The sequence below is a fragment of the Callorhinus ursinus genome, unplaced genomic scaffold, assembly GCF_003265705.2.
Source record: "Callorhinus ursinus isolate GAN/ISIS: 27379988/994484 unplaced genomic scaffold, GSC_fseal_2.0 scaffold15, whole genome shotgun sequence".
NCBI classification, from domain to species: Eukaryota; Metazoa; Chordata; class Mammalia; order Carnivora; family Otariidae; genus Callorhinus; species Callorhinus ursinus.
In genome coordinates, this window is record NW_027397077.1 from 43672038 (window position 1) to 43682248 (window position 10211).

Consider the following 10211-nt stretch of genomic DNA (forward strand, 5'->3'; position numbering starts at 1 on the left):
TTTATTACCTACAGGACCTGAAATTATATGTGCCACACAGGTTGGGGGGAAAGTTGGGGAGAAGAAAGAGAGTGAGTGAGCAGGCCTGGGGTTATGCTTTTGTCGGGGTTGAGGGTGGGGCCTAGGGTTTCATGGGCTCACATTTTATTGGTGAATTTAAAACCTAAGAGTGGGAATTTAAAGTGCTGGAAGAGAAAAAACAAGTGGCCTAAGTGGTCAGTTATAGAAACCAACTAGGATCCCTAAAACTAAGCCTGGGGCAGAGGGGAGTACAGCCTGGCTCCTTATGGTGGTGGCTGGCAATGTGTTTATTCGAGACTGCCATCTTTGAAGTGGATGGCTAGGCAATCAAAGCTTCAACCAGGCACTTACCTTACAAAAAAAGAAAGAAAACCCAACATTGTCAGGGCTTATACTACAAGGGGTATCTATGAACTATTAATTGAATCACTCTAATTTCATATCTGTTTGAAATTTTCCATAATGGATAGTTAAAAAGAATATGCTAAGCAAGAATGTTTAACCACTCCTCATTACCTCAAGTCAGTGGAGGCTCAGAGCCAAATTACTGCTGTCCAAAATAATGGCCCTATAGATATTTCTCTAAAGATATGTAAATGGCCAACACGGAAAGGTGCTCAACATCATTGGTCATTAGGGAAATGCAAATCAAAATCACAATGAGATAACCACTTCACACCCATTAGGATGGCTATTATTTTAAAAAAACCAAACATGAAAATAAGTATTGGTAAGCATATGGAAACATAGGAACCTTGGAGTTTCTTCAAAAAGTTAAACACAGAACGAACATATTATCCCACAATTTCCTTAGGTACATTCCCCCCAAATTGAAAATGGGTATTGAGTCACTTGTTCATTAATGTTCATAGCAGCACTCTTTACTGTAATCAAAAGTGGAAACTACCTAAATATCCATCAGTAGATAAATGGATAAGCAAATTGTGATATATACATATAGTGGAATATATTCAGCCATAAGAAGGAATCCAGTACTGATACATACTACAAGTTGAATAAACTTCAACAACATGCCAAGTGAAAGAAGCCAGACACAAAAGGTCACATACTGTGTGATTCCATTTATATGAAATTGCTAGAATAGCCAAATCCAAAGCAACAGAAAGCAGATTAGAAGTTGCCAGGGTTTAGGGAGGAATTGGAAGTGATTTTTTAATGGGTATGGGATATATGGGGGTGATGAAAAAGTTTTGAAACTAGAGAGAGAAAGGTGGTGGTCGCACAATATTGTGAATACACTAAACACCAAGTTGTACACTTTAAGACAATTATATGTTACATGAATTTCACCTCAATTTTTTAAAAATTGAAATCTCAATTACAGGGAGAAAGGAATCCAGTACAAATGGTACAAGTACAAAATGGCATAACCATTTTGGAAGAAAGTTGGGCAGTTTTTAGAAAGTTTAAACGTACACCCACCATATGACCCAGGCCTTTCACGCCTGCCTGTTTATCCAAGAGAAATAAAAGCATATGTCCACACAAAAACTTGTGCATGAGTGTTCATAGTAGCTTTATTTGTAATAACAAAAACCTGGAAACTACTAAAAAGTTCATTAACAGGTGAATGGTTACGGTATATTCATATAGTGGAATACTCAGCAATAAAAAGTGAAATGTTGACACAACATGGATGAATCTTAATTAAGGAAGCCAGATAAAAAGTACATTCTGTATGCTTCCATGTCTATAAAAATTTTATAAAGTGCAAACATAATGATAAGAAAACAGATCAGGGGTCCCTGGGTGGCTCAATCAGTTGATTTTGGCTCAGATCATGATCTCAGAGTCATGAGATAGAGCCCCATGTTGGGCTCCGCACTCAGCATGGAGTCTGCTTGTCGCTCTCCCTCTGCTCCTCCTCCTCCTCTCTCTCTCTCTCTCTCTTTCAAATAGATAAATAAAATATTAAAAAAAAGAAAGAAAGAAAACAGATCAGTGGTTGCCTGGGGATAGGGTTGATCAGGAGGAAGAGGCAACTCAGGAAACTTTTGCAGGTGATGATATATTATTTTAATTGTTGTCATGGTGTCACGGGTGCATACATATGTCAAAACTCATCCAACTGCATACTTTAAATAGGTTCATAGTGTATCAGTTATACATCAATAAAACTTTTTTAAAAAGTATTTTATCCCAGGAAAGAAAAAAAACAAGCAGCGTAATATTCCATTGTAAATGTATGTACTACATCTTTATCCATTCATCAGTCGATGGACACTTGGGCTGTTTCCTTAATTTGGCTATTGTAGATAATGCTGCTATAAACGAGAGAGAGAGAGAGAGAGAGAGGCAAACCAAGAAATCGACTCCTCACCATAGAGAACAAACTGATGGTCCCCAAAGGGGGGCGGGGATGGGTGAAACAGGTGAAGGGGATTAACAGTACACTTACCATGAGCACTAATATGTAGAATTGTTGAATCACTACATTTTACACCTGAAACTAATATTACACTGTATGTTAACAGGAATTTAAATAAAAACAAGCAGAAATAAATACAGGTAGATATGAAAAAAATTAACACTTATAAATATAAAAAGGAAAAATCATTGAAAGGAAAAATTCTTCAAAAGTCAAGACCAAGTTTAAACTAGTCTCATCACCAGTGGCCAGTGGTTTAACCCATTGTGCCCACATAAATTTTTGCAAAATCCCACAAATTACAGGATTTGGGGAGCTTCTTTACCAGAATGCAGCACAGACTTTTTTTGTCCTCAGGTAGAGGTTGCACACAAGTAGAGAAGCTACCAAAAAATCAAGAATGAAGAAAAAATCTTAAATATCTACAAGGGAAAGAGACTTTTCAAAAAATCAGTAAGAATGACAGTGGCTCTCTCATCAGCAAAATAGATGAGCAACAAGACAAAGTGAGTAAATGTCTCCAAAATGCAGAGAGGTCATAGTAATTGGTAGCTCCCAATAGAATCTACATACAATTAAAACTCTTAGGGGGAAAAGGGCACAAGAATACTTGCAAGTATATGAAATTTTAGTACTTACATAGAGCCTTGTTGAAAATTTAAAAATTCTAAAGGACATTTTTTCAACAAGAAGAAATACTCTAGTCAGAAAGAGCTTTCCTGCTTGTATGTGAATCTAAAAATGACTTGGCTGGAGTTTAGAGTTAGCTCTTGGGTGGCAGAGCAAACCACCACTTGTGCTATTTGTCATGTGGCCCCTCCATTTCCATCATCCTGTGGGACCAGGTGCGTGGGGACCTGATAACATGTACCTTCACTCTGAATCCATCTGGGCTTGTTGCATCCTTTCTGGTTGACTCTGTGGAAAGTGTAGCAAGCCAGACTTGCTGCTACGTAAGCGATCCCTGTGGCCCTGTGAGCCACCACGCTGCTGATTAGGGACTATTTGACTGCTTGACAGTGGGTGATGGAGAATGACCAAAGGTTATTGTAAATATAATCATGTGGTGATAATTTGGAGCTATGATTCTAAACACCTGGGTGGGGCTCGCGCACAGGTGATGGCCAGTGGAGAGGAGGCAGCTGTGGTGCAGGGCATTTGGGGGATGGATCCAGGCATGTGCTTTATTTTCCATTCCCGCTGATAATAAAATAAGAAAAGGGCATTTATAAGGCAAGGACAAAATTACCTTGACTATCTTGCCCTAGTGCTACACCCATTCTTCTCCTCTGTATTATAATAAAGTCTGGGGGGAGCTTTTTCTCTTTATATGCACCAGATCATCATGTTGGTTCATGATGCCATGCTAATGGGATCTGGTGATCGGGCATTAGGAAGCACTCCAGATAACTGTCCTATTAAGACCATTAAGTGTGTCGGGTGGTGGGAGATAAAATTCAGTAGCATTGTCAAATAGTTGGAGTTTCTGAGAGTCCAAGATTCTGGAGCACATGGGGATATTCATAAGAAAGTGAAAGATAAGTTGCTGCATAGTGTACTATCCACAGCAAAGAAAGAGACAATGGTGAGTGCCTCAGGATTTTGGAGGCAACAAGATTTTACTTTGGGACATGCAGGGCTGATCCATTTACGAAGTAATCCATAAGGTTCCCAGTTTGGAATGGGACTCAGAACAAGAAAGGTCTCTGCGACGGGAACAAGTTGCTCTGGTTCTTGGTCCTTAAGCCCCAGCAAACCTAACTGTATCAGAGGTGCTTGTGGCAGACAGATGGCTGCAGGCTTCCGCTGGTAAAACCTACAGTAGAATCAGTGCTAACCATAAGGGATAAGACTGTGCCTTTCTCCTTTTCTGCTGTCCACTACTCTCCATTTTAAAAGTTGTTCCCACTTTCTATGAACACCGCAAGAGACAAGATACCTGGTCATGGGACAAGTGAACTGAACTTCTTATGAATTGGGTATAATGTGATCCACTGAATCACAAAAATGCATGTAAAATAAATATAAGTTGATTTGAAAGACACAAGTAAAGTTCATGAACTGGGAGCTCAGACAATCATGGTTCTCTCTCCTCTACTTTACCTTCTCTCCCTCAATTCATACCTACAGTCACACGGGGGGGGAGGGGGTCCCTATGACCAGCCAAGAGTACAGGAAAAAATTCCAGGGCCTGATTTATGGATAGATTTCCGTGATTTGCCAGCACAAGCTGGCAGTGTTCCGTTGTAGTACTACGACTTCACACAGGGATGGTCTCTGAGACAGAGTGCTATAAAGAAACACTCCTAGTAGACAGAACTTGGGGTACATCTGGTTGGACACCTTGTATGGAAGAAAAGATGGCCTGAGGCATAGATCTACAGTGATTCGTGGGCAGTGGCTAAGAGTTTGCCTTTGCTGATCAAGGCCTTGGAAAAAACAGTCATGGAAAATTGGTGACCAGCAGGTCTCAGCAGTGGAGGTGGGGGGGTGGTATGAGGATCAATCCTGCAAGGTAAGCAGAATATGAAGATAGTCATCACGACACAAATGCCCCCCAGAGGCAGCCACATCAGAGGGAATTCTCCATAATCATGATCCTATGGATATCACTTAGCTTCTTGCCCACCTTCCTCCATATTCATTGTGACCATGCACAAAATGGCCATGGCAGCAGAGATGGCTCTGTGTGGAGTGAACACTGTGACATTCTGCTCACCAAGGCTGATCTGGCTATCACCTCTGCTGTGCACCCAATTTTCCAACTGTAGAGGTTGATGCTGAGTCTTTGATACGGAAATATTCCATGGTGACAGGTTGACGGTATTGGACCTCTCCTATCATGGTGGGGGATGGGGAGGGAAGGTATACCTTATTCACTGGGGTAGACATAATCTGAGTATGGATTTGACTTCCCTGCCCACAGGTCTTCTCCCTGCACAATGATTTGGATGTGAACATCCAAAACCTTGTGGGTTTGAGATGCTGCCACACACAGTGTTGTATTTTCAATAAATGGAGCTGCTTACCTCAAAGCCAGAGTGCACAGATCTGGAAACTTGAGGCAAGAAGTAGGCCTTTTTATGATTACATGGAGTAAACCACTTGAAGAATTTTTGTTTCCTGTTTTTGCAGGCTTGGGCTTGGTGGTTTTGGAGGCCTTGGTGCCTCTGTATTGGCTTTAGAATCAGGCTTCAGATATGGGCAGCGGGATCAACTCCTACGTCCTCGTTAGAGGTACATCTGGTAGAAAGAATAATGTCTTTTTTGGAACCTAACACAAAGTTCATTTCCCTGATAGGCTCATGATGGTTCATGGGGTTATCTTTCAATCAGTCTGTGTAGATGAGATAAACTTTCTGGCTTTGACCTTTTTAGAAGTCTTCCTCATGAATTCAGTGATGGAGTCAAATCTGCAGAATTACATGGAGTGGGAAAGGGGGAAGGATGGTTTTGCAGTGAATAACTGAGATACTTTTCACCTACAGGGACCTACTGTACTCTCTGACTCACTTTTAATTCCTAAAAAATGGCATAGCCGATGGTTCTCTCTTCAAATCATCTATTTCTAGATCCTATGTCTATCTACATGAACTACATGCTTTCTGGGACATACATTCTGCACTTCTACACATATCTCTAATCCTCATAGGCCATTGCTCAAAATTCCTATAATACCTTTGACATATTCTGTCCTTTAAATACTACATCTGTACTTCATGGCATTCACCATATTTATCTTTTACATTTATTTGTGTGAATATTTTATTAATGTCTGGCTCCCCTATTAGGCTGTAAGCTTTTTTTTTGAGGGCAGTGACTGCATGTGTTTTGCTCACAAATTCATCCTGGTTCCACAGGTGCATGCATATGTTCAAAACCATCAAACTGTATACATTAAATACGTGTAGTTTTTTGTATATTAATTATACCTCAATAAAGCTGTTAAAAAATAAAAATGAAAAAAAATTACTCTTGAAAGCCTTACTCAGTAGCTGGCACATACTAAAGGGCTCAAGAATATTTTTATTTTTATTTATTTTTTATTTTTTTTAGGGCTCAAGAATATTTTTAGATAAATAAATATATAAATGAAAAAATATGGAAGACTGAAAATGGCATATATTTAGAATGAGTAGGGAATAAGGAAGAAATGCAGGGAAATAGATGAATTATCAGGTTCTGCAAAATACAAGGTAAGGCATATAGCCCAGGGAAATAATCCAAAGTAAGGTGACATGGCTCAGGGCTTCTCAGACATGAATAGGCTGACTATAGCTAAGAGCAGCTCTCGAAATCTCATAGTAGAACCAGAAAGGTAGAAAATCTCTTCCTTGCCTTTCTGACATCATGACATAACTAGTCCAAGTCATACTGTAAATGGATAAGATTGTAATGTGGGATAATGCATATGAGAAATGACGTTCCTTTGAGAACTAGGAATTTTGGAAAGTTTAGAGAAGTATTAATTCTTGGTCAATTATATGTCCTACAAATATAATCTCCTGGTTTGCAACTTGTTGTTTGTGTGTGTGTGTGTGTGTGTGTGTGTGTGTGCGTGTGTGCGCGCTGTTTTTTTTTACCATTTTCCAACTTTTAAACATTTTATTATAGCAAATTTGAAATATAAACAAAAGCAGAAAGAATGGTATAATATCAGAAAGAAACAAATACATAAAATTGATAAAGTGAAAACCCTTAGTTCTAATTTGAATTTAAATTATCAGTGTAAACTCATATGTATTTTTTCAATAAAATATTTTTTAGTTTTTGATAAAGAATGCCTAGAAAAAATGAGAAACCCAATAGCAATGAATTTCGCTAGCACCCAGATTGTGGTCTGTACAAAGCATTTTTACTAAATGGTCCCAGAACCTCTTGGTGAAATGGCTGACTTCAAGTCTGGGGCAGAAAAGATAGATGAACTTGGAACTTCTTATACAAAGAAATGTGGATGCTATGCTATCAAATACTATAAGGGTCATATCAAAGGACCCAGAAGCCAAAATGAATAGACTTCTATATACCAAACACAGGATAGTTTGATCATCAGTAAGGATAATAAATGTGATCTGTTGAAACACATTAAATATGTTTAAGCCTCTGAACTCATAATAATACAAAAATAACTCTTTAGTCACTTTGGATAGTGCTAGGAAACAAAGTAAATGGTAAAAACCAAAACTGTCCCAGACTACTTTCTTGGGATGTATGGACACTGTTTTAAAACGCATATCAATCAATCACAATGTGGGTACTTTACTTGGACCAGATTCAAATAAACAAACTGGAAATATATAACACAATACAGAAAATATGACCATTTGAAATTTGATGATATATCTAATTAACCTTAAATTTTTGGGTGTGATAATGATATTGTGATTCTGTTTAAAAAGGAAAATTCCTATATTTAATAGAAACATTGACTTTTTACTGATGAAGTAATTTATTAGTGGTATTTGTTTCAGCATAACATGGGAGAGTAGTGGGCTATAAATGAAATGAAATTGGCCATGAATTGATATTTTTGAAGCAGGGTAATGAGTACATAGCTGATATTATACTACCCTTTCTGTTTTGGTTTATATCCCATAACTGGACCACTTTCTTACACCATACACAAAAATAAACTCAAAATGGATGAAAGACCTGAATGTGAGGCAGGAAACCATCAAAATCCTAGAGGAGAACACAGGCAGCAACCTCTTTGACCTCGGCTGCAGCAACTTCTTACTATATACATCTCCAGAGGCAAGGGAAACAAAAGCAAAAATAAACTACTGGGACTTCATCAAGAATTATCTACATATATAATCTGTGAAAGGCACTACATATCTTTTTTTTAAAAAGATTTTATTTATTTATTTGACAGAGAGAGAGAGTACAAGCAGGGGGAGTGACAGGGAGAGGGAGAAGCAGGCTCCGGCTGAGCAAAGGGCCCGACACCAGGCTCAATCCCAGGACCCTGGGATCATGACCTGAGCCGAAGGCATCTGCTTAACTGACTGAGCCACCCAGGTGCCTCAGGAACTACATATCTTAATGATATATTCATATACATATATGGCAACAACTTTAAGATGAAAAGCAAGGGAAATAATTTAATGATCAAGATAGCAATTCATTTGGGAGAAGTTTTTTATTTTTTGTTTTGATTTTTGTTTTCAATGCACTTAGAGAAAGATGCCCAGGAGCTTCAAATATATGAATAAACTCCCATCTTTTAATAAGCTGAGTGGTGGTTTTAATAGGTCTTTAACATACCATTTCCCAAATTAAGAGGTAAAAATGAAAACAGAGATCCCTTGGAATTTTTTTGAAGCATTTGTAAGGACATCACAAAATTGGTATTTCTCATGAAACACTATGGCCTAACAAAGAACTATATAGCTAGTTTAAAAGGTTTTTCTTTCATATATAAGTAGTGGTTCTTCTGGTAATCTAATAGACTAGAAACACAGAAGAACTCTCCACTGCTAATGTGTTATAAGCCATGTATAAAGCAACCTTTTAAAAAATGCATAACAGTGTACAAAAGTGTGGGAAATCCTCAGCAGGCTAATATGAAGAGGGATCTGAAACTGAGAAACTGGGGTTCCTCTTCAGTTATTTATTGAACCTAGAAATGGCGATCTTAACAGCTATACACAGGAGACAATGTCATGAATCCACACAAGGAGGAAAGGAGGAACAGGACTCCTACATAAAGCCTGTGTTCATAAGGATTGATGTCTTTAGCAAAAATGTGAGCTAGGAAAATCTAGTAAAGGAGTTTAATAATGAAATTACTCTGCCACTTTGTTGGCTTCTTTTGGGGAACAAAATCTTGCTTTCATGTTGGCTTGGAGTTCAAATTTATCCCATGTGTGTAGAGTCCAGGAAAATCTAAACAAAAGATTAATCTGAAAATTCCCCAGACTTGTGCCATATAATAGGAGGACAAGTACATCTCAACTAGAATGTTCAATTTCCCAATAAATTAAAATTTGCCAAATACGAAATCATAATTTAAATTTTTAAAATGCTAAGAATAGCCCTCAAAAACTAAAGTGGAATTATATTTCCATGGATATCAGATATTGGTTATTAAGTAGGGTAAACATTTTTTAAGAGGCATACATACAAAAAATGAAGAAAATATGTAATTATAAAATGCTACCAGGCAAATTAAGAAAGACAAATGAAACTAACTCTTGGGAACAAAAAATAAATAAATATAATACACTATTACTGGATGTGTGAAATAGCAGTTTAAACACAGCTGAAGAGAGAATTAGTGAACTAGAGTATTAGACTGAAGAGATTATTCAGGAGAGAGTTCATAGAACATATGGAAAATATGAAGGAAAATATGAAAAAGACTAAGGAATACAGAAAATAAAATTATAAGGTTTGACACACACTGAATTGGAACTTCACAAATACTGGGGAAAAGGAGAACAAGTATTTGAAGCAACAAAGACAGAACTTCCCAGGAAGGATAATCACTTACATGGATTGAGGCTTAATAAGACACATATAACAAATATAGAAAGAATATCCACATGTAGATACATTTTAGCAAAAATAAAGAATACTTTAATACAGGAAATTAAAACCACCAAGAGTGGAGGGAATTTTCCTAAAAAAAAAAAATAAAAAATAAAGAAACAATCTTTCCTAAAAAGAATTTTCATAAAGACAACATAATTCTCAAAAAAAGACTGCTCAAATTATCTACAATGTACTTTTTAGCCATATATATATTAAGATTACCATGTTATGACAGAAAATTTATAATGCCATATTCTTTTTTTTT